This window comes from Symphodus melops (assembly GCF_947650265.1).
Source record: "Symphodus melops genome assembly, chromosome: 9".
Taxonomy (NCBI): Eukaryota; Metazoa; Chordata; class Actinopteri; order Labriformes; family Labridae; genus Symphodus; species Symphodus melops.
The window spans coordinates 18,845,009-18,869,830 of NC_136699.1; the positions used below are offsets into that span (position 1 = coordinate 18,845,009).

At 39.9% G+C, this 24,822-nt stretch overlaps 1 long non-coding RNA gene across 1 annotated transcript in view; it reads right to left on the reverse strand.

Moving 5' to 3' along the window:
- LOC306828869 overlaps window positions 1-23,955 on the reverse strand; it is a 211,697-nt gene extending 187,742 nt beyond the window's left edge. Inside the window, exons 1-3 of the long non-coding RNA XR_013779799.1 lie at window positions 23,874-23,955; window positions 22,695-22,857; window positions 21,104-22,598 (exon numbers count right to left, since the gene is read on the reverse strand). This is a non-coding gene — a long non-coding RNA (uncharacterized lncRNA). The remainder of the gene's footprint in view (window positions 1-21,103; window positions 22,599-22,694; window positions 22,858-23,873) is intronic.
- Between the last annotated feature and the right edge of the window lie 867 nt (window positions 23,956-24,822).

Here is a 24,822-nt window from a genome sequence, read left to right on the forward strand (position 1 = left end):
GTCCTCTGTTCTCTCCACTGGCTTCCTGTTCACTTCAGGATTGATTTCAAAATTTCACTTCTGGCTTTGAAATCACTAAAGGGCTCAGCACTACTTAAATGAACTTCAACATGTTCATGTTTCATCCAGAGTACTAAGGTCCTCCAGCCAGCTGCTCCTGGATGTTCCCAAAACTAGGCTTAAAACTAGAAAAGGCTGTTGAGCCTTTTCATGTTGCAGCTCCAACACTTTGGAATAAACAACCTTTTAATATAAGTTCTGCTGCAACAACAATTAAACAACAGTTTATGTCATTTTAAAACACATTTATTTTACTTGGCTTTTACCTGTCGTTGAGTTGTTTTTATCCCAACAGCAGTTTCCACTAGAACTTGTACTCTTATTTAGTGTTTATCTTATTTTTAAATTGCTTTTACATTTCTTTATGATGTTTGGAAGTAATGTATTTTCCTTACTGTACAGCACTTTAGTCTGCCTTGGCTGTTATATGTGCTATATAAATAAAGTTGACTTCACTTGACTAATCACAATATTATATACATAATGCTCCCTTTTGCAAATCCTTTGACATCAATTATACACAACATAAAATACATAATGTGGCCACACATTTCAGATATTTCCAGTTCAAGGTGGGATATTTAAGCCCCTGTTATGCCCTTGAACTGGCTTCAGAGGTCGTAACAGAGTCTCAGGGGGAGATGGTGGTGATGTATAACATGAGGTGCATGTTAGCATTTGCTGAGTATGTTTGTATAGTGTAGGAATCTCCCACTGTTTGTCTGTTTGTGGGGCCTCTTAAGCTTATATGTGAAACAACATAGTGGGACATGAGTGTTACATAGTTGCGGATATTGTTTCAGCATCGAGGTGAAATGTTGGCGAAACTTTGTGACATATTGCTTCTGGTTGGCAGAAGTACAACACAAGGTTGTAAACATCGAGAACTTCCTCAGGCGATGCTTTTAGGGACATTGTTTGCACACGTCTGTTTATGCCAACTCTTAAAATGAAATATCTCTCATGTGAAAACAGAAGCTTAAATAAAACCAGACAAAGTGTCTTCAGACATATGACTGATGGATGTTTTGTGCAGTCTGTGTTTATTCACCCAGTGTAACAGGTGTCTCAACTGGACAGATGTTAGCTGTAAGCTAGCTTGCAACAGACTTGTGTACCATGTGCACATGTGTGCAGCTCAGCCTCAGGCTGAAATCAGCACTCACCAGACGCTGCATTTCTTTCTTTTATTCCCCTCCTGCTTCCTTTTTTTTCTCTCATCCCTCTGGATTTCTGAAATAGATTCATGAAACCTTCTGATCGAAGTGAAACATTTCAAACTCATCAATTTAAGACACTACCTCAGGGAACTTTGTGTCTAGTTGTGTGTCATTTTAATGACCCTGTATGCATTCCTTCACCTAACACTTTGACCTGGTCCGAGCACAGTTTTAGTGTAGATCTTTGTGAAGACAAAAGTAATTCACAACTATCCACATACATTGTTTACTATTAACTAAAGAAAAAAAAAACATGACTTAGAGGACGAAGACCCCTTTCTACCAATGAACAAGCTCAATTAGGTAACATGTCCAATGATCACAATGTCAGTGTTTTTTTTTTCTTCAGCAAATTAGCATAACTTGCAAGCATGCTAGCAATTACTATAATGCAGCTGACACTGTACTAATGCTGCTGTGTTTTGGCCTTTGGAGGCTAATGGAAACATAAGTTTGAATGTATTATGTCCTAAAATTTGGAGAACTTAGGTTTCTGTAAAACCTCATGGCAATATTGTTGAATTTTGTCATTGATGGATTCCCCTGAGCCACAACACCATCCTTGTGGAATCACAAGGCAAGAGATAAAACGTTGCCCATATATATTCAAATGAAAAATGTTGGACCCTTTACATATGATATATACATACACACACACACACATATATATATATATATATATATATATATATATATATACATGTGTGTGTGTGTGTATATATATTTTTCACTCGCTGCACTTTATTTACAAAAAAATGACTAAACCGCTCATCAACATGCAGTACATAGTTTGAAAGCAAAAAGAAATCTGCATCATAAACATGTATCCACACAATGGACCGCAGAGACGATGGTCATGGACTTTAAAAACAACTTGAATCTCTCAACAAAATGAAAGGTTATTGTAAGGACACTTGTGAATTCACAGCTTTTTAGATTGTTTTGAGCATTTTATGTCAACTGTGTTGTTCACATACTCCAGTTTGTCCAGGGGAGTTCTCATATATTATTCACAACGAGGCAACATTGGCTATTCTTGTTTGTGTTTTGTTTTTTTTCAAAAGCAAGAAATAAGAAACACATATGCTGAAGCAAAATATCCAGAGGAAAGAAGTGTTTGGATGGATTCAGTTACAACATGGTCAATTCTCAAAGTTTTATACCCACTGAACTCCAATGTCACAGGGATGACTTGATTGTATCCTTTCTGTAGAGACAGAGGAAACAAGAGCAGAAGATGAGTTTAGGGGACAGTAATTGAATCCTGGAGTTATTAGATTTAGCCAGAGTATCACAGTGGGAGACCACGATGAAGTTGTCTCTAAAACACTGATTAGTATTTTTAGTGCTAATAGGCTTACAGTTAGGGTTTCTCAGTGTGTTTTTTATACTGGGCTTCTCTTTCCTTTATTCTCAGTCCCTCAACATGACTCCCCTCCACAAACATAAAGTACAGTAATTACTACTCTACTTTCTCTTCCTTGTCTGATCCTTCACCCTCCACCTTTCCTTTTGCCCCTTATCTTGCTGCCCTCAACTGAAGCCAAAACCCCACAGAACCCTTGTGCTCTCCCTGTGTGTCTTATTCCCTTGGTACTTGAGGAAAAATATATATGCTTGCGACAGTGCACACGTCTTCCAACTGCAGAAAAAGTCATGTTTCTTTCTCTGGGCCTGAAGCCAAAGGCCAGCGTTGGTGTTTTACTACAAACCTTAGCGGAGGCACGAGCTGAACTGCAGCGATGGCACTTTCCCACCTAAGTCCCTGGCCTCCACTCTACTCCCCCTCCAGCCCCTCAGCCTCTGGGGATCCGTGAAGATAAGGATTGAACATCTCCGGATGCCACTTTGCATAAATGTTTAATAGCAGGGAAAACATTAGCATCAGTAATTAAAGCAGTAATTTAGGCCTAGACGCCATCAACAGGCAAGCTACTTCCACGCTGGAATAACACTAGTGAAACACAGTAATTAGCTTTGCTTTGATTGGACGGCAGACTGAGTTCAGAAAAAAAGTGTGAGTGTGTGTGTGTGTGTGTGTGTGTGTGTACTTGTGCACTGCTGCGTGAGCGTTACAAAGCCAGACTTGAAATGCTTACCTACTTTCTGTGCACGAGTTTTCTTTGCAGATAGCTCGTGCTTGCACATGACCATTGATGGATTGTCCGACTGTCCTACAGATTGATTGGGTGTGAATGTTTGTACAAGCCCAGTGCGTGGATGTGTGTAAAATGGCATTTGACATTGGTTTAGACAGTGTTTAACACTGGCCCGAGGAGGTCAAATATTGTCTAGCACTTCCCTAAGGAAATTGATGTTGTCCTATGTCATCATCTGTGCCCTGTGAGCCCCAGCCTTCCTCTAATTCCCCCTAAACTCGAGACTCTAACCTTTCTATCTATCTGGGACCTTTGGGACAGAACCCTGCATTCTTTTTCATTAAAGTGCTATGATAGCAATATGGCTGAGAGGGGGGATGATATGTTTTGCTTTTTTCCACTGGCATCAAAAATCGTTAGGAGAGCAAGGAGGTCAGCCTGGCTCGTATCTGGCTTTTAATGGGTCCTTAAAGCTAGGCCCCAGGGATGGGTGTATATACACAGACACACACACACGGACACACAAACTACTGAGTGTCTGAAACTGAAACCAAGCCAAGACCTTACTCTCATCCCTCGCTCTTTATTTTTCTTCTTTTTTTTGTCTTTTCTTCTCTGGCTACCTATTCCAACCAAATAGCTGTAGCCTTTGATGTATTTCAAATGACTATTGCTGAAGCATCAGTGCTGTTTTATGATTCTCACTCATCCTTGGCTCTGGTGGAATCTGCACTCCTGATTGTTTCTTTATCTTTTCAATTCCATCTGTTTTATGTCTTTGAAAGCGCACCTTTGTCCATGTGCATTCCTATCAAACTGCTGTAAAAACAGTTTCTTTTTCATGTATCAACACAGTTAAACCCATGACCTTTGAGCTTTCTAGAAAAAGAAAAAAAAAACACTTTTCACTTGTGGCGGCACCCTGCAGCTTGCTCTCAGCATGCCGATAGACTTTCTGAGCATTTTAATTAAGCTTATTGAGTTTGCATCAGCAGTGGGGTGTTATATGGCCGACTGGATACTGGCACGCGCACACGCACAAGTCGCACGCTTCGCAAACACTTACTCCCCTGCTGCCGTGCACACTCCTATCCATCCCAGCTGACAGCTTGTTAATTGCCAGGGGGTTAACTGGAAGTGGTGGTGTAATTGCATCAGAGTTTTAATTTACCCTCGCCTTTTATTTATTTACCTAGCCGTAGATTTTAAGGCAGCATTAATCGTCCGGGTGAGTCAGGACGAAGTGGGGATCGACAGGCAGGATGTCAGTCCAGACTTGGTCGAGGCAACTTTGTAGAGCGTTCAGTGATACTTTCAAAGTAGAAATCTTCAGCACTGTGAGGAAATTAACTGGGTTTCTTCCGTGCTTTTAAAGTAGAATATTTCAAGTTTATTGGAAAAGAAGATAATAATTGAGTCACTGTGATGTTCTTTAAGGCTTCTGCATATATCCTTCCTGTGCTGCTGCAGTGTTTTATGATCTACGGCAGTGATGAATGACTAGGCTCAGCATAGCTGTCTTATTATCAACGCTCTTTACAGCTCGACTAGTCTAAAAAATGTGTAATATTGTGCCTTATGAGGCCTTGATGCTTGAATGCGTGGCATTTCATGATGGCATTGACTTTTTTTTCTTGTCGATTTTTTCCATTCCTGACCTCGGAGAAACAGCAAAGCAGGAAGGCCTTGGTAATCAAATTTATTTGACGGGGGAAACAACTTAAAAGCTCTGCTGCCGACTAGCCTTTAGTTCAAGGCTGAGATGGAGGACGAGGCATTTCAATACCTATGAAACACACTTTAGGAAAATGTCATGTGCTTGATCTATCTGACCACCGTGGCTTTGAAAAACGTCTCGATTAATTGGAAAATCATGGAATCTGTTTGAGTTGGGGTGTCTTTTTTGAGTTGAAAGGCTTCTTTGTGTCTTTGCACTTGTGTGTATTTGTGCGCGCGCGCTCTGTTGTTTGTTGCGTTGTACATCAGATTGACTCTGGGTGAGGAATGTCAGGGAATTGGGTCAATTCCCTGAGGCAATCCAAACCTGCAGCTTTGTGCCTCGTGCTTTTATCTAACCAACCCCCTACCGTACCCTAACACACGCATACACACACACACACACACACGCACACTAACTCCTCTCCTATAAGCCCATCCATCCATCTCCTTGACATGATTGTTCCTCTCTTGTTACTTTATGTTCTAATCCATCAGCTATGAGTAAAACGGCAATTACAGCGAGCCATCGATGCAGCCAGCAGACAGAGTCAGAATTATGGCATGGTGCATTACTGCAAATTGCTATTAAAGTTCATTTTTTCCCACCAGAGCATGGGGAGCAAGTGGAGAGTAATGGACATTCATAATAAGGCATATCATTAGGATAGATTTAGTCATCTCACGGTTTTAATTGCAGTCTGGACATTTATCCACACATACAAGTGTATTCCCCACAGAGTTTGAGTTGTGGTTTTCTTTTCGCTGCCACTTTTTGCCCCTGAAGTCAAAGTTCTCACTTCATCTTGATGAATCTGTACCACTTCTGCCTGCTTTTATCACCACTTTCCCACTTTGTCGTATCATTTTAAACCGCATAATGTTCCTCTGAAGTTGTTTACTGTCGTTTAACGGCAGCTCGGCTGCATCTTCCTCGTCTAATGCGTGCTTAAAAGTAAAACTGCCACATGAAATATGGCCGTGCCTTTTGATATGTCAGAGTGACACATGAAACTCGGCAAGAACAGTCCCAAATGCCATTACTTAATGAGCAACAGAATCACCAACTAGTGTCATGCGAGGACAGGAAAAGATAGCATATGTTAAAAAAAAGGGGAGTGATGGAGGGTAGATGAAGAGAAAGGTGAAGTGATGAGCGGTGTCCTATACGCCTGTTCTCCAGGAGATGGATGGTGTACGTGTGGGTGGAGTTGTCCTTGGTGTGGTGCAGATTGTGTATGAGGTGGTGCTCAGCAGGACAGATGGTGCTAGTGGGCAGATGAGTGAATAATGATGTTTCACCACAGAGCAGTAATTACTTGCTCCGAGGCCTGCATGGCAGAATGTATGCACTGTATGCTGCTGACGGACACACACACACACACACACACACACGGTCATGCATGCCCTCATGAATCCCCTCATACAGTGTGTGTATGAACATATAAACCCGAGTACAGTACTGACAACACTGCTGTTCATATCTCAGGATTGATAGAGAGCGATATCTGTGGCAACACTCGGTGATGAGAAGTGTGTGAGAGACTTCAGCACACATTTTAAATCAGGGTGAATCTTTTTGCGCCTGCATGGGAAGTCACTGCACTGAAATACGAGTGCTAGTGATTTTACAGCATAAGGTATTATGAAGTTCTTAAATCCCATGGTTTCCGTCTTTTGCTGTCAAGTTTAGCGCCTCATGATGTTATTCAAACAGACAGAAAACATCTGAATCTGAGGTTGTTGTTTTTTTTGGTTACTTTTTAAATATGCAGTGATCTCCAGTTTCTGAGCTTAACTCAAACGAATCTAAAAGCACGATATTTCTGCATTTTTCTCTTGGAGGAAAAAAAAAAGAAGTAAATGCTTTGTGCTTGGGGTATACTGGTTATCCACAACTGACAGCGTTTCTTGGGGGAAAGCCAATGAGAGATGAGTGACTCAAGGGATTGTTGGAGGGTAGATTAAGCTGCAAAATGAAAATAGAGATTTTAAATTCAGTCCTTGCCAGTGTTTGTGCATCAAATGCAAATCACACAGTGTTTGTGTTGCAAGCAAAACAAAAACACATTCATTACGAATATAAAAAGTCCACAATACAAATGATATCCTATATTTTTTTATTTGGGGAACTTCTCCTGAAAGATATTTTTTTACGTTACTCAACATCCCCCATTACCACAAATTAGAAACTGTGATTTATCAAAGAGTTACACTCCCTCCCTTTTTAAAGCTCTTCTATAGAATATTTCCATTCCCTGTCATAACATAACTTTGAGCATGGGTAAATGGAGGGTAATCATAGTCACAGATCCACAGATTAAAATCACCCGACTGAGCAGTTCTTCTTTTCATTGGATTGTATCATGTTCTAATAAGTTATTATTTGGTTCTACGGGCTAAACTTCACTGTTGTGATTATTTCTGGTTTTCATCTGCATCATTTCCAGCAGCAGCAGCAGCAACAGCAGGCAGCTGTTTTCAGTGACCAGTCTCTAATAAATCCACTGTACACAACCAGCTCTGCACCAGACAGCTGACACATACAGTTAGTGACCAGAAGGTGAACACAGTGGTGCATTTCGCAGCTAAAGAGGCGGATATTTCACTGGTGAACACTGGACTGACATTTATCAGGTGGCCGGGCACACAGCTCCGAGATGACTGCAAACGTTCCCCCACGTGATAAGTAAACACAAGTTTGCCTTTGCAACTTACACGACGTTAGTATTTCAATGTTTCGTGAACAGAATATGTCCATTGCCCCTGAGAGAAACTTAACATTCAAGGCACCTTGAAGGAAGCATCATTTGTCAGGTCCACTTGGTCAGTTTGTGCACAGTGTTTTACTGTGTCGGAGAATGCAGAAAAGTTAAACTGGTGAAGAACAATGGACTTGTGGTTTGTGATGGGTTTTTCCCCATGCACACACACAAACTCACACAGACACACATCTGAGTTGACAGGCCAGTCTATGGCAAGACTACCAAACAATGTTTGTGTGCTGCTGGACTGGATTAAGAATACTCCTGGTGTTTCAAATGGCCAGTCATGGTCTGCTCCCCAATACTGCCCGTCTGCTTTTAACAAGTGTCTCAGCCTCAGAGCAGCTGGATCTTTTTATGAATCAAGTGTGAGCTTGATTCTTCTTGTGCATGTTTATTTACTGGTACACAACAAACTTCTCTTTTCCCCCAAATTAATGTGGATCGAACCCCCCCCCCCCAGCAAAGCTGCACTCACAAGATAGAAGTGAATAATGATTAATGCTCCATTGTCTCAACAAAAACTGTTTAAAAAAACCAGAGTGTGTTTGAGTTATACGGGTCACACAGGCTTCCAACAGCATCATTCAATATCAAAATACAAGTCACCCTTTAAGATGCTTTCTCTGTTGTTCAGCCTGCAGTTGTGTCTGCTTTGGATACGTTCAATCTTTTTTTCCCCGCAGATTATTTACATAGAGTTACTTATTGCTGTAGCTGACACGAAAAATATGGCAGTATATTTCTTGGACACATAGAACACGTGAATTGCAGAGAGAAGAAAAACTGGCCAAATGAGAAAGGTAGGACATGGTTTTTTTTCTGTTTTTTGGAATTATCAGTGCGACAGGTTACGAGAACAAAGAAACACTCTCACACACACATTACCTGATATATACCTGATATTAGCTCAGGATATTTAAGGTGAGTGTTGCTGCTCTGGTAATTCTGGTAATGTTGTTGAAGCTGGTTTTAAATGTGCCCCATGCATCTACCCTTCACTTATTCAATTTTATTCACATGATTATGTTTACACAAGATTTCGAAATGCAAATGTCCTCTCCATATACACCTGCTGTCCTTAGGGCTCAGATGGACCCCATCTGGTTTAACTATGATTTAAAGCATTACAGTATACATTTTCAGTTTCTGTGTTACACCTTTAGTCTTACTTCAGTCCAAAACATTACCACACATAGACCTTTTACATCAAAGTATAACCTGTTTTTGAGTGAAAATATAATAACACACATTTTTTTGACTTTATATCATTTTGACTATTCGACTGATAACACATAGGTCAATTTGAATCATTTAAAATGTTATTAAAGGCAGCACATAATCACACCTGCTGTCCTCTGGGGTCAAAATGTGCCTGTCTGGTTTGCCTGTCATTTAAAGAATATGAAGGGGATATTTTACCCCATTCTGTGTCACACCTTTAGCAACAACTTAATTCGAACACCATTTCTTTATTTCATTTGAAATTAAAGGCCAAGAAGACCTCATTTACATGCCTGCATGTGAGGCTAGTAGTGACGTGATCTTGGCAGATGTATGCGATTGCAATTTTGGCATGTCCTCCATCACTCTGGTGAGGGGAGAATTTGCACTTTTTTTGGGGGGTGATGGTCCAGGAGGAGAAGGTGCTGCAGAGGTCAAAAAGACATTACTGCTATCATTGAACTTGACCATATTGGACGTCGAGGCACTTCATTGTTTACTTGTAAACTGCATGGGGCTTTTGTAGTAAAGTAGTCGTAAGGTAAACACTGCTCTCATGTGTCTAGATGGCATTTTAGCTACTACTTAACTAGTAATATTTCCAAGCCTCACTAGTTAACTCTATTGTCGACCTTACTAGTGAACATGTAGGAATTTTTGTTGTCTACTACCTGCGGTTTTTAGTGAATCTTTCAACTTTCTACTCTCACAAGCAGTCAAAGACCCAAGTAGTGCAGGAACTTGAGTTTTTGTTGTCATAGCTATTGCTCGACTCCTAACATCAAAGAGCCAGGATCCAAAATGTTTTGGAAAGCAGTTTATGCTGCGTGGTCTATTTAACCCCAGAGGACAACATAAGTTATAAAATTCAATTAAACGCCCATAATTCAATCCAATGACTTCAAATTTTAAAGTTTAATCATGAAGAGCGTATACCTCCATTATTTTCAGAATATTTTATGAAAAAAAACCGATAGATTTTTTGGCAAAAGATTTAATTTGGAGTCAGATTGACCCCAGGACAACAGGGGGATTCATTTAGCACCGTGTGACTCCTTTAGTAGGAAAACATGCTTAAAAAGTTATGGATAGAGACACAAACTTGAAGGTTTTATACAATTCTACACTTCATTTCTCTTTTATCTAAAGCCACATACTTTAGAGAGTAAATTAAACACAACCAAGGATTTAGATTGGAGAAAACAACGACACTTAGTGCACAGCTTAAAGTCCGATCGGACACAGAGGTGCTGACAGGCAGAGCACATCGAAAACTGTTTTTGACTTAAGACTTGAGAGATCAGCATAAAAAACCATCCTAAACATTGTCATTATCATTATCAAACAAAACCAAAGTCATCCTCGTCGAATCATCAATAAAATCAATATTAAGGGTCTGCATGCATACACAAACCTCAAAGTTACAGATGAAGCAATCAGTATTTATATATTTAAAGAAAATCCCATCAACACGTTTTTTCTCATAAAAAGTCCCTGATACAAAATTATCTTCTGATTTTGAAATTCCCAGGAGAATTTGATTTGTCTCTTAGAGCTTGTTTTTTTTTTTTTCATCCACAACAGTAAAGTCTTAGTTTTGTTCTCATTGTCTACCTTATTTGTTTCAAACAGCTATGGCAAGTACATGATTGGATATCTGCAGTGTATTATGGAAGTGCAGCCAGCAGCTAACACACCAAGTGAGCGTATAAACAAAACATTTCAGCTTAATAAGATGATATGTCTGTGCTGTGTTTACTGTGTTGATCTGCCCCCGAGTGGCAAAAAAAAAAACTTAATCAGAAGCTCAAATGCAATATTCTATTAGATGTTTTAAACAAGGTTATTAGTGTTCCCTTTAAAGGCAATGTTCAATTGACTGTCCAACCACTCTTTGACTGTGAACAAGGGATTACAACATCTCTCTTCCTTTAATGCTAGTAACTACTGCACCAAATCCCAGAAGCAGTACGTCTCAGATAATTCTCTCATCAATTAGGAGCTGCTTTGTAGAACTTTGCCGCATACTCAATGAGAAAAGGCTCTCATCTAGTACAGATGTGAGGCAGAGTATCATATGCAGGTCACCACTTAGCTTTTTCCACATTCTGCAGCTGTCGTCCCCTGGTCCAGACAGCAGCCACTTCATCAAAATCAGCTGCTGGAAAGTCACACAAATTACCCACAGGAACCTACGACAGAGCTTGAAATAGCAATCAATTTCACCGTTATCACAGCTGATGTCATACGCGGTAAACACTGCTGTGCATAGCTTATGCTAATGACAGAGAGGGGAAAGGAGGGAGCGGGAGAGAGACGCTCCTCAGATGATAAAGTTCTTTATTGTGATTGGTTAAGTGATGAGTACAGGTCCAAGATGCTGTATAAATTCCCCATGGGACAGGATAGAAGACTCTCAACACTAGATCACTTGTAATAGTGATCTATACAACTGCAGACAGATCACAAGATTACAGCTTTTTATTGCAGTGCATAGAAAAGACCTCTGGGGCATTTTCTTCAAATCATTATGAAGATAACAGAGGAAACCATGTTAACACTTTGCATGCCTTTGTAGATTTCTAATACTCGGGTCAATTGCTGTTCTTTTATCAATAAAAGTGTTCATTGATGTAAACAGCTTTGTAATCATGTATCATCAAAGCCTCTGGAAACTTACTTTCCAGACTACAAGACTACAAGAATACCTGGTTCATTTTACTAGTTTAGATCATTTTCTCAGGACTGGGTATGGCATCTCACGTTTTGATTGCACAAAGTGTATACACGTATCTAACCGCACGGAACAGAGCTGTCTCCCTCATAAAAATCATCCATAACAAGAAAATAGCAATATATTGTTGAGAGAATGTACTTTCTGGACTGTTGGTTTGTTTGAATAGAAACCCAAATTTAAGAGCACAAGTGACCAACGAAGGGGGGCTGCGCAACTCTAACCAAACTGTTGGCCTTCAGCGGCCAGAGACAGGAAGGCTGCAGTGTAGCGAGCGAGAACACTGTCCAAAGACTCAGCTGTTTGCCAAATGCCCAAAGCCTTCTGAGGAAATCAGTTACATTTTCTTGGGAGGGAGAAGTGCAGCATGTGTCGGAGCGCTTTTGCATGACTCCACCACGGCTCACCAAAACTCGCTGGTTCTCCAAATGGATTAAATGACAAGCCGCCATCTTCACCTGTGGATGTGAAGGAAAGACACGCAGAGAATGTGGGAGCAAAGAGCAGAAGAAGAGAGACGGATCAGATCAATGGACAGATAGGAGTAAAAATAGATGACATTTGATGCTTAGTTAGATTAATAATTGCAAAAGGTGAACAGAGAGGAGTTGGCTTGGACTCATGAAGGCAGACTGAGCAGATGTATTGTAGTTTTGTTGCATTTAATTAGCAGGACATGTGTATTTTTTTATTATTGGTCTGAAATGTATTGCGTAATAAATCTCAGAGCTAACCCTTCACCCAATATTAGGAAATTGAAAAAATACTTGAATGACAAAATTCCAAAATTGGTTGGAAGGTCCTTTCTGATATTTTAGCAGGGTTTGATATGATGTACATTACATCATGAATAACATAGCTCGAGGCAACGCACAGCATCTCATGGATCTTTGAAGTTAACAGGCTGCAGAAATGTGAGGGTTTCCAATCTCTTCTAGTTCAGGATCAGCTTATGAAAAGAGGGCAGATCAAAGTTTATTTAGACTCTGATTCTCTGTCAGGATGATTGTAAATGAGAACAATGAAAACCCCTTGTTCGAATGTTGGTGATTATGCTTTAGTGTAGATGAGTCAATGAACATCTGTGAGCCTGCACAGACAATGCTCCGTCACTAAACTAGCCTCCTCTGATCCTCCTACACCCTCCTCTTCCTCTCAGAGGGGAAGTATCCTCATCTCAAAGGGCCACTGCGCCACTAACTCGACACTTTCTATTTCAGGAGGAGGAAGAGTTGCAAGTTTGTTCCGTCGTCTGATTTCTGTGTCGTTTCATCGTCACTCTCTCATCCCCTGTGGGCTGTGGAGTGTTGGTGCACTTGTCGAAGATACACCATATACCCTCTCTTCAACAAATCATACCCGACATATATATCTTCAAGAAACATCACAGAAAACTCCCTGGAAGATACCTCAAGGCAGTGAGCCTCTGTAGCCGCAGAGCAGTTGAGAGATGCTTGACTGAACTGTGTTTGATAAAAGTGGCTGCAACACCTGCATTTAAGGCAAAAGCAGAAGTCTGCAGCTATCTGCTCCAGACAGTGCTTTTATTCTGACTCATGTATAACTATATATTTCAGCATTTTCTTCTGACAAAAAAAACCCTATGATGTAAAGGGAAGGTGGCTTTTGTTCTACTTTCGCTCTATCTATCCATTATCTATACCACTGTTCCTGAGGGGTCGAGGGGGAGCGGAAGCCGATCCTAGCCGTCACTGGGTGAGAGGCAGGGACGGGGTACACCCTTGACCGTTCGCCAGTCAATCACAGGGCTGACATACAGAGACAGACAAGCAGCCACATTCACGATCACGCCTACGGGCAATTTGAGAGAGTCACCCAATTGATCTGACGAGCGCGTCTTTTGGTCCGCGGGATTCGAACCAGGAACCTCCTCGCTGTGAGGCATCCAGTGCAGTGGCCACACATAATTTCCGAAGTCTTCAAAAGGATAGAGCCGACTCTCATTTCCACACACAAGTTTGTGTTGTCTTTCTTTTTGTTTGAATTTGCTTTCAAACAGGCACGCACAAATAGACGCAGACTCTGACAGCGAGGACAAGAATTCGAAAGTAGAGGCTGGAGAGTAAAATGAGGTAAGTGTGTGGGCGTGACTGTACGTATGCGTTTGTGTGTCTGTGCCTAGTCCAGGGCTGATCTGTAGCTGAAGTGGCAGGTCTGATCTTGTAAAGGTCATCCATGGCATCAGGACTTGGCTGCTTTAGACTTGATGTGTATTGGTGCTGATAGCTGCACGACGAGTGAAAACTCTGTCCTCTCTTACTCTTTTCTCACTCTTTCTCCCATTTCTTTACTTTTGTTCTATTTCTTTCACCCACACACACACACACACACACAAATAAAGACTTGCACATTTTATATAAACAAACCTCAGGTATTAAGTGTATCCGAAAAGGTCAGTCCCACTCATTCACTCTCTTAACTGCTGACCAGTGGGAGTGTGCAATAAAAGCTTTCATGATGTCCTGCCACAGAGGAAATGTGTGTGTTTGTGTTTCGTTTTATTCAAGCGAGAGTTAGAGAAGGGACAAGTCAGGACAAAGTCAACAAAACAAGGACAGTTACTCTAGAGATTTGGTCCTTCCATCAGCCACATCTTTGCAGACACATTTAATGTCAGATATGATTGAAGTGAGGGGTTGGACCCTTCGTGAAATATGCTTATTCAAAAGAGTTTGCTTATTCGCTCACACAGTAAATCCCAAAATTGTGACTTTTTATGACCTCACTGGCAGACAGACATGGATCTTTTTTTTTATATAATTGGAGCCAGTTCATATTAAGGCCACATTTTATTCCTAACTTGCTCTTTTCAGTATTCAGTATCATCCTGGCTCGCTCTGGCACCAAATTGCATATGCATAACAACCTTTTTACACTTTTTAACGGCATTCACCGCTCGGCTTTTCTCAGTGTTCTGGCAAAATGAGATGGTCAAATATGTGTTATCTCTTTCACCCTCCATTTACTGCCAATCTGAGGTGATTTATGTGAAGTGAAGTCTGGATTGTGTAATAAACTGTAGGTGTTTGTGCGTCGGGTGACATTGTAATATGTTTTATAGTATTGATTTTTCTGTCACGCTATTAGAGCTGTGACCAATATATTTGTTCTGAAGCCGTTGTGGTGTTTGATTAAATCACTGAGAAAAGCTCTGTGATTGCTGTGATACAGGTTTTGGATGATATTACATAAAATCATGGGCTTTATGATGGACTTTGTTGGATCCTCTGTAGTTTTGGGGGGAAAAAATGTGGCTTTTGTCTTTTCCAAGAAAATCACAATAGTTGGTTGGCTCACTATAGGTAACAAATCTTCCTTTTGTTATTTCCAAGAACAACTGACTACAGACTCCAGCTTAAAAGTAAAGCTACTTTAGTGTCTCGCTCTTTATTTATTATGGGCACTCTTTTAATCTTTAGTATTCAGATTGCAAGCAGTAGTTAGGAAGTATCAGGAAGCAGCAGAGGGAAGATGTTGTGTGTGTCCACACATAACTGACATTGTTTTTTTGTTGTTGTTTTTTTCATTGTGATCATAGGTGCTATTGTGATTGTGTGATAACACAGATTGATGCGATCAAATCAGACAGACAGCTGCAGATAAAAAAAGGGAGCGGGAAAAACACAGCAGCTGATGAGAAAGAGAGCAGCAGCATATGATAAAACACATGCGGTGCAGGGACTTTACAGCATTATTTGTATATGATTGTAGGAAAACACTTTGTAATGAGTGTTGACATAAGTCAGAAATATGACAGCTGCTGACCCACTAAAGTCTGTGTTGGAAAACAGGTTGTTCTTTAGCTCTGTGTTGTGTCTTTGTTAAATGAAAGGTGTTTTTTTTTTAAAACTGGCGATAGTTGCTTTTAGGAAAAAGAAGGGAAATGGTTTCATTTTGCCTTGGGCCCCAAACCTTTGAAAACTGCCTCTGACATTTAGCGAAGTAGAACTTGCTTGAAGGGGTTTTTGACTTGTTAACTAGACAATGTTTTTCCTCAAGTGACTTTAAACTTGAAGGTGGTTCACAGTTATAAATAAAGTTAATAACTTTTGAAATGCTCACAGCTTTCTTTTTTTATGAACAAACTTTCCTTGTTCTTTTACTTTTAAAACTCATGCGATTGTTAAGTCGATAATGTATGAGATAATTTAAGAACTTTACTTTCTACTAGGACACATGAGGCACTTTTTCTGGTTTTACATCTACAGTATTACCTTGAGGTACTTCATCCACCATTGTTTGCAAATAACTAATTGGAAGAAAGGCAAAGAAAGGGCTGCTCATCATCTTCCTCTAATGGCTGAAGGAGAGGAGGCCTGAAAAAAAGGGACATGCAAACACATGAAAATGTTTCCCATTGTGGGTATGAGTGCCCTCATGATGTCCCCCCTGCCTGGTACACGCTTTATTTGTTCTGTGCATTTCGACAAACAGAAGAGCCCTACTCAGTGAAATTAAGGTGAAAAGCGAAGTGGCAGGGCTGAGGGCCTTGCTTTAATATGAAGTGGCCTTCTTTCCACCAGGGGCCCCTGCAGCTCTGAGTACTCTAATGTCAGACACACAAACACGATAGAGGAGTTGGACTTCACCATGGCAACTATACTCATCTAGACTTACCCCGGGTAATTGCCTGGTGGGACTTTTTTTTTTTTTTTTTTTGAAAACCTCAGAAGTTTTTTGAGGCTGAGAGGTTCATATCTCTTTGTTTTGTCCTCTTAGTTTTGCGGAGAATGATGAAATTTACAGACATTTTTGCTCAACCATCACAAACTATGATATAGGGACTGCTGCTGCCACCAATTTATTTTTATTTTTTTTAAGGAAGCTGTATGCTTCCCCACACACGCCAACACACAGATATACACTCAGTCTATCTCCGTTTCCCTCACTGTCGGCTTGTGTCATGATGAAGGCTCTGTCACTCCGTCCTTATTACCAGAAGAGAGGTCAGTGCAAGTTCACTCTTACATCACTCAGACTGTGACAGCAGAAGCACTCTGCTAAGAGAGAAAAAGGAACAGACGTATGGAAAGAAGGAAAGAGGGAAGGAGAGAAATGATTCTAGTTTATGGGGGGGCTATATCCATCGAAGCAGCCCTGTCTCCCTCTGCCAGCCATTGTCGGAGTGAACTGCAGGAGTCAGTCAACCAGCTGAGTCTTGTCTGTGTTCGGCTGCCATTTAGTGAGAAGTGGAGGCGCAGAGGAAAAGATGAACGAGATCAGTACAGCACATATCACAGGAGGAAGCTTCGGCCTGAGTGCTTCTGTGTCCAGGTTACCAAAAAGAAAAAAAAAAAACAACACAAAAAGAAAAGCAGCAGAGAGTGGAGAAAGAAGGATCTCCCGTATGCTTTTAGAGACTGTATGCTATTTGTCGGTAGCCAAACTTCAGAAAGCATTGATTTCCAAGGAACTGGATATGGGGAGCCATATTTTTCCACTTTACCTTTTCAAGTGTTTGTTTGAAGCACGGCTATTGAAATCCTTCCTCTGCTGCACTATTTTCAGCACACCTTGAGGGCATCCAGCACTGCTGCTCAACACAACCACGTTTCCAGTGCTTCTGTTTTCCCTTTTACCCATTTAATCAATCACTTCTTTATTCAACACGACATCTATTTCAGCTTTTATTTCAGTCCTCTCTCCAGGTCCTGCCCTAAATCCCTCTTTACTTTTGACTTTTTATTTCCTCTTGTGTTGTTTTCTCTTCCCTGACGATCTTTTCAGCCTGAAGGAGGAAGGTAGCTCTGCAGAGACACCTGGGCAATGGTGTCTGTCTGAATAGTTCCCTCTCCCAAGGTAACCACTCCTTTTCTCCCCCCTCCCCCTCTGTTCTTCTGTCCTGCTCCTCCTTCATTGTTCTTTTAAAAGGCACAAGCCACAGAGAGAGTCTTCGTGGAGCACAAAGGTCCTCTGCTCGCCCGAAGAGAAATGCAGGATAGGGAAAGGCCAAACTTTGTCTTATTATTGACATAATCCAAAAAGCTGGTGCCTGTGAAGACAGATCAATTTTCTCTACCTTGTCCTATTATTAAAAGCTGGCTTGAGGGCTAAGGACACCAGATCTTACAAGGAGAAGCACAGGGAGAGAAAAACACACAGCAAGGCGGATGGAGACACGCAGACACCAGCTCCTCTCTCTTTGCCAGCTCCAGCTGATAAAACATGTATCCAGTATGAATTTGATTTTCCAATACTGTCATTAATAGATGAGCTTGCTTGGGCTGGGGTTGAGGCCCGTGGAGCGGGCAGGCCTGCTGTAATACTCATGGACAGGAGTGAAGATAGAGACAATCACTGCTGCTATGAACAACACTTCATCACTGTCACGTTTGGGCAGAATTCAATTTGCAGATGTCGAACTCACCTCCCACTCTTCTCTGTCTCTGCAGCATGTCTGGGTTGTGAGAGGCCCACGTGCACACACGCACGCGCGCACGCACACACGCACACACACACACACCCCATCAGTACACGAATGGTGCATGCTTGCTTATTATGTGCTTCTTACAGTACAAAACCATATCAGGCAGAGATAACTGCTTTGTGTCTGGTCCACATATGATCAATGAGCTCTTTTGTTTGCTCCGTGCGATGACATCATTGTGAGCGGCGTTTCACTCACAATATTGGGCGTAGAATGTATTTAGAAAAAGTACATCTTTGGCCTACAGCTGTAAAAACACTAAATAAAACTAAACAAAAACGGGACTGCCTTTTTTTTTTTTCAAATTGCTCGATGCACAATGTGTAATCAGTAATCAGAGAGATCTTTCACTGTAGACTTCTAAATATGAATGTGGTTAAGAGTGCGTTTTCCTGACAACAATAATAGAAAGAATTCATGATTTTCTCGATAGTGTTATTTAGAAGACTGCAGAAAAGTGCCTTTTAAAAACAGAAGAGCATGAAAAGAAATCACCCATCCTGTAATCAAGAGAAACGATGAAACATTTAATCAAAATACAGCAGAACACTAGACCAGCATCAATGTGAGGTGAAACATGCTCTCAGTTTGTGTGTTTACCACACCTGTATGGTGTGATGTGGGTAGAGTATTCATGTCTATATGGAAGAGGTTGAATTTTATTTAGATTTATTCATATCTTTATCAGTAATTGGCTCCTGATGAACACTTTTTAGAAGTAGCATGCTAGTAAAATACAAAGCAGGGCAGATTATCAAAACTACTTGTTTTCTTCTTTGTTGTCAAATACAATTGTGATAAAGATTAAAAAAAAACACACACCTTTAAACTTGGTTACCATTTGAAGTAACAGAGGTGTAAAATGTAGCGAGAACAGTGGAACAACTGTGACAACTTGATTTTACAGCCTGTAAGTGCTGTTTGTGTCATTTTTGAGAATAAAGGATAAAAAAAGCCTTATTTTACAGCCCACATCCTCCAGACCTATTGGTCTACTACACTACACTACACTACACAACTGTATATTAAAACATGAGTGCTTTCTCACACTCTGATCATTGTGTTTCTCGTGAAGGTCTCGGCCACATTTTTTTTTTTTTTTATCAAAAGCATTTTTACTTATTGTCATGTCTCAGACTGGACGGACTCCGGATTTTAACTCAAGACTGGTTAAGACCATCACTGATAGCCCTTCTATTTAACTATGTCATTACTGCGATAAAAAGGAAAATGGTCCACAATATCTGTTTCCGTATTGTGCATTTTTGTGACTGTTTTCCCCCGCTGGAACACTATATTCATGCTTTGCAAAAATAAAAGTTTCACTCTGAAGTCTTATCTAAAAATGCTTTACTGCATTCTGTTTTAACCTATATTTAACCAAGTATTTAACCCATCGGGATCTCTTTAACAAGGATGACCTGGCCAAGAGGGCAGCAGCATGTGTCATAAACATACATGACGTGATGAAGACACATTGACAATAAAATGAGATGAATAAATGACCAATGACAAGAGTTATAAGGTGTGATTAATCTGCATCATCAGTGGTGAATGTGTGTGTGTGTGTGTGTCTGTGTGTGTCTGTGTGTGCAGAGGCATAAGCAAACTAAGCGCTTGCTTAGGGCCCCGTGGCCACTAGGGGGCCCTGAAGAGCACTGTCACTGCACGTCCAAAGTGCAGCTAGAGTCAAAAAAACGTCCAAAAAAAAAAGGACATCCTTTGGGTGCAGATAAAAGGAAATTGAATGAGATTTGTCTGCGTAATTAGCAAATTAGCCAGCAAGTTTGAAAACGGCAACATTTTTCTGGGGTTGTTGCTGGCACAGTGGAACTGCTCACGTTTCTATTCATTGCAGAGTCTTCGCGCGGGCGGCCGGGGTTCACGTCCAGCTCATGGTGGTCCCTCCCACATGTCTCTCCCCACCTTCCGACACTATCCATTACCCTTTTCTGCAGTGAAGGCTGTAAAACGCTCAAAAATAAATCTTAAATAAATACAATTTTTAAAAAAAAAGCTAAATGTATTTTATAACTGGCTGTTGAAGTAGCAAAATATTCATGCCAATAATATGTAAACAACACTGCCAGAGCCACAAGGAGTTTATGATAGGTGTGTGAATGATCAACAATGCATATTATTGGCAGAAATAGAGGGCCCCAAAATCAAATTTAGCTTAGGGCCCTATGGAGGCTTGGGCCAACTCTGTATGTGTGTGTGTGTGTGTGTGTGTGTGTGATACACAATTATGTGGCATGAGCTGTTAAAGGGTGCACTAACAAAGAACGAGAACAACAAATAGTCTGGCTGGGAGAGAGAGAGGCATAGGAAGCTAGGTATTTATATCCTGGGTGGAGCATTGGGCCCAGGTGCTCCAGATCTAGAAGGACAGGATGACAACTCCATGGCTCCTTGAGGAAAGCACACACACATGTGCACACAAACATACACACATTCTAAGCAGAGACGTCAACGCCCCCCATAAAGTCGATGCTCTGTGGGGAGCCACTGCTACTCAGGCAGCAATGCATTATTACCAAGATATCAAATGATGTCAAAGAATAACAACTGCATTTTACGTCTCAATATAACAAAGAGTACTTGCATGAACACATAAATAAATAATGAACAAGACCTTCATTAATGGCAGTCCTCTCGGCAGGCTGCAAACCCAACTCCTTCTCTGCAACCCCCGATACAACTTTGACTGTCTTTTGACTTTACTTAAAGGACATAATTCATAGCATGGGTGCATGGGACAAAGCATTCGCCATGACATTTATAACAGCTTTAATATGCTCAGTTTAAGGTCACAGGCCTGCAAAAGCAATGACCACCTACACTGTAAAAAGAAAACTGTTGTTTTAACGGTAAACTTCCGGCAGCTGTGGTTGCCGAAACACTACCGTAAAATTACGGTAAACATTTTCTTCATTTACTATCGATACTGTTGATTTTACGGTTAAAAAATGTGCCTCATTCCATATTTTACTGTTAAAAAAAAAAGTTTGAACCTTTAAAAAAATGTGTTTTACTTGAAAATTTACATGGAAATACCGCTTAAAATAAAGTTTGTTTCATGGCATATGACGGTTTTTTGCTTGACAATTAACAGTCTAAAATATAAACTACTAATTTATTCTGTAAAAATTCCCAAAAATTACTGCAAATATTAAGGTTTGCACAGAAATTCCCCTCAAAAATTACAGTAAATCAATGTCTATTAGTAATAGCAATGAGTGCTAGTGCTGCTAATTTTATGGTTAAAAATGGTGTTTTAGTCCATATTTTACTGTAAAAGCATGTTCATTAATTGTATAATTAGTACTATGAATTATAAACTACTGCTTAAATCCATCAATGTAAAAATCTAACAAAAGATGTTTGAAGCATACTTTACTTCTCTATATTTATCAGAGTAGAATCAGAACATAATATAAAATAAGAAAAGATCACATGTAAAGAAAAAAATTAATATACTTTGAATATTCAGCCAAATTAGCATTTCCACTGTTATCATTCATTCTGTTCTGTAAACTTAAAACAAAGAGCATGAATTAATATTGTCAAATTACTTAATGTACTAAAACAGCAACACAAAAAATATCCACCTTAAACTTTTCAAATATATAAACTCTTTATTTGATATTTGTGAGGTTGTAAATATCAAATATTTGAAGTTTTACACATCACAAAATATCTATGAATAACATCATAACATCATCTATAAAAACATCATGTAAGAAATGTTCACTTTGAAACTGTTTCAATTTCAAACTTGTGTAGTAGCTGAAGACACAATTTGCCAAGAAACCTTGAGACTTAATTTGAGAACATTTAAGTGCATTTTTTGGTACAAATATAACCACAAAGTGACATCAGTCTACATACAGGGTATCATTTTCACGTTATCAAAATAAAATCATCCCTGAAGGGGAGCAAAATTTCAAATCTTGCATCATAAAGCTAAAGAATATACAATCTCTATGAGTGCAAGGAATTGTAACACTTCACTTGAGAGCTTTACCATTTTTAAGACAATTCTGGAACTAGTAACAACATGTACAAACTGTACCAGACAATTTATCTAGTAAAAATATAGCTTTTGTAAAACTTTCAGAAATTTAACTCTAACAACAAAATATCTGCATTTTATATAACATCCAGTGTACCTTTTATCATATCATCCCTCAGCATCACTGGTAGGTCCACTCGTGGTCAGCAAGGTCTGAGATCAGAGTGAGGACCCTGGGATTGACTGAGAACACTTTCTTCTTCTTCTTATTCCACTCGACTTTGGTGCCTTTCTCAGGATTTATTGAAAAGAAACATCTTTAAGAAGGAAGGAAAGAAAGAAAGAAAGAAAACATCAGATGGGTCATCAAATGCAGTGTATTTTCTAATATTATAAAAAGAAAGAAATTTTACCGTTGGAGGAACTCCAGTGTAGACCGTAGTTCCACTGGGTAGTGTATGTTGAAGCAGTAGTAACTGCCAAAACATCAGGCAGATGTGAAGGAAGTGATGTGGTTGTTGACAATCTCTTGGTCGATGCTCAACATAAATGTCTCAGCGGCAAAGCAGGAGGACCCTAAAAAATACAAGAGACAAGAGCTTCAATATCAGCCATAAATACAAATCCAGTGGTACTTATTTCTTACAGGTTTGGTTCAGTTTACTTACCACACACAATAAGGCATTTGATGACCCATCTGATGTTTTCTATCTTTTAGAAGTAAGTTAAGTTGATTCAAAGTATGTCTGTCCCAACTCGTGTATATTCTGTATTTCTTCAACAATGTTTTGAATGGTAGACACTGGAAGAAGATGCTGTCCCTGCAGTTTTATGTAAAACATACATATATTTCTCAGATACAGGTCACTGAAATTAGACCCATCCCCAATAATGTTTTCAGCATCTGACATGCTGGCAGCTCCCTGTGTGCTAGCACTTGTAGTGGGACTCTCACACTGTGTATCTTTGGTTGATGGACAAATCACATTTTCTGACCAATGTCTGTGCTTTCTGGGCATGTGAGAGGTAAAGGACGTTTTTGCAGTGAACACATTTTTGCATCCTCTCACTGGGCAAGCTACATGACGCCCTTCTGCTATGTGCTCCTTTAAGTGAGCGACCAACGATTTAGTTCCCTCACACTGGCGTTCACAAATTGAGATGGTGCATTTTAATGGCGCTAAAGTCGTATCCTGAGTAACTGTTGGTGTACTGCTGTGGTGACGATAGAAGTGCGACTTTAACGCGGTATATCCAGAAAACACCTGCTTACAACTTGTTCCAACACATTTGAAAACACGTCGGGGTTCATTGCGGTGCAGTTTGCAATGTAAAACATAGGCTTTTACAGACATAACGTTTTCTCCACATACATTACAGGAATACATATTCAACAGTCAAAAACACACAGAGCTTATATCCACAACACGAGCAGCGTAGTTAGCTAACCGGAGGCTTCAGCACAGACGGACCCGCTTTAGCTTGATGCTAAGCGGCTAACTACACAGCGCATTTTTTTTTAAAGCAGTCAAACTGATTAAACGATTGCTAATAATTCACTCGGTCTCTTTAATTGGTTTTGCTGTACTTACCGAGGTGTACTGACGACAGGCTTTGGCTGGAAATCATAAAAAAGTCCAGACGCTGATGAAAGCTGCTCCTCTGGTGAAGACCGTGAACCGGAGTGTGTCAGAGGTTAACGTACGATGCGTCAGATGCGATGCGCTGATTGGCCCGTTTTGAATTTCAGGCGCGCTGTCAAAGAATGCACAGTCTGTCGAACGAACTGTAGGGGGGCATACGACTTCTACTCAGTTTAGATAGATAGCTCAGATTAATGTTTTAAAACAAATGTGTGTGTGTGTGTGTGTGTGTGTGTGTGTGTGTGTGTGTGTGTGTGTGTGTGTGTGTGTGTGTGTGTGTGTGTGTGTGTATATATATATAATACAAAAGTTCATATGAGAGTTATTTTCAAGATATGAATTTAAACATTTTAAAACATTTAAAGGCAAACTGTTGTCTTAGGATAGATATTGTTAATATAATTCATTGTAAAGGGAAATAAACAGGCTCTTCAACCATATGAAAAACAATGACAATTAGCATTGTAACAGAGAAATAATCTAAATAAAGTTAAAAATTAAAAGTTAAAAATAAAGTTTTCAGTTTGAGTTGTTCGGTTATCAGCACAATAGTATAGTACAATAGTAGTTACAAACTGCATTCTTTATGAGAAATGAATGTAAAAACTGTAGTGTGACCTGTTATAAATATTACAGTATGTTTCAGTGATCAGCACAACAGTACATACATTTAACTGTGAAATATTGTATTCTTTTCAAGAAATAAATGCAAAATTCACAGTATTGAATGTTATACATATTACGGCATTTTTCCATTAAAAAAACTGTGCAAGAGTAGGGAAACGTATTTTTTCAAGAGAAAAAATGTAAAAAACACAGTTTTTTCCTGATTAACTTATTTACGGTGATTCTGTGTTATATAAACAGTATCAAACTGTTTTTGAGATTTACAGATTTT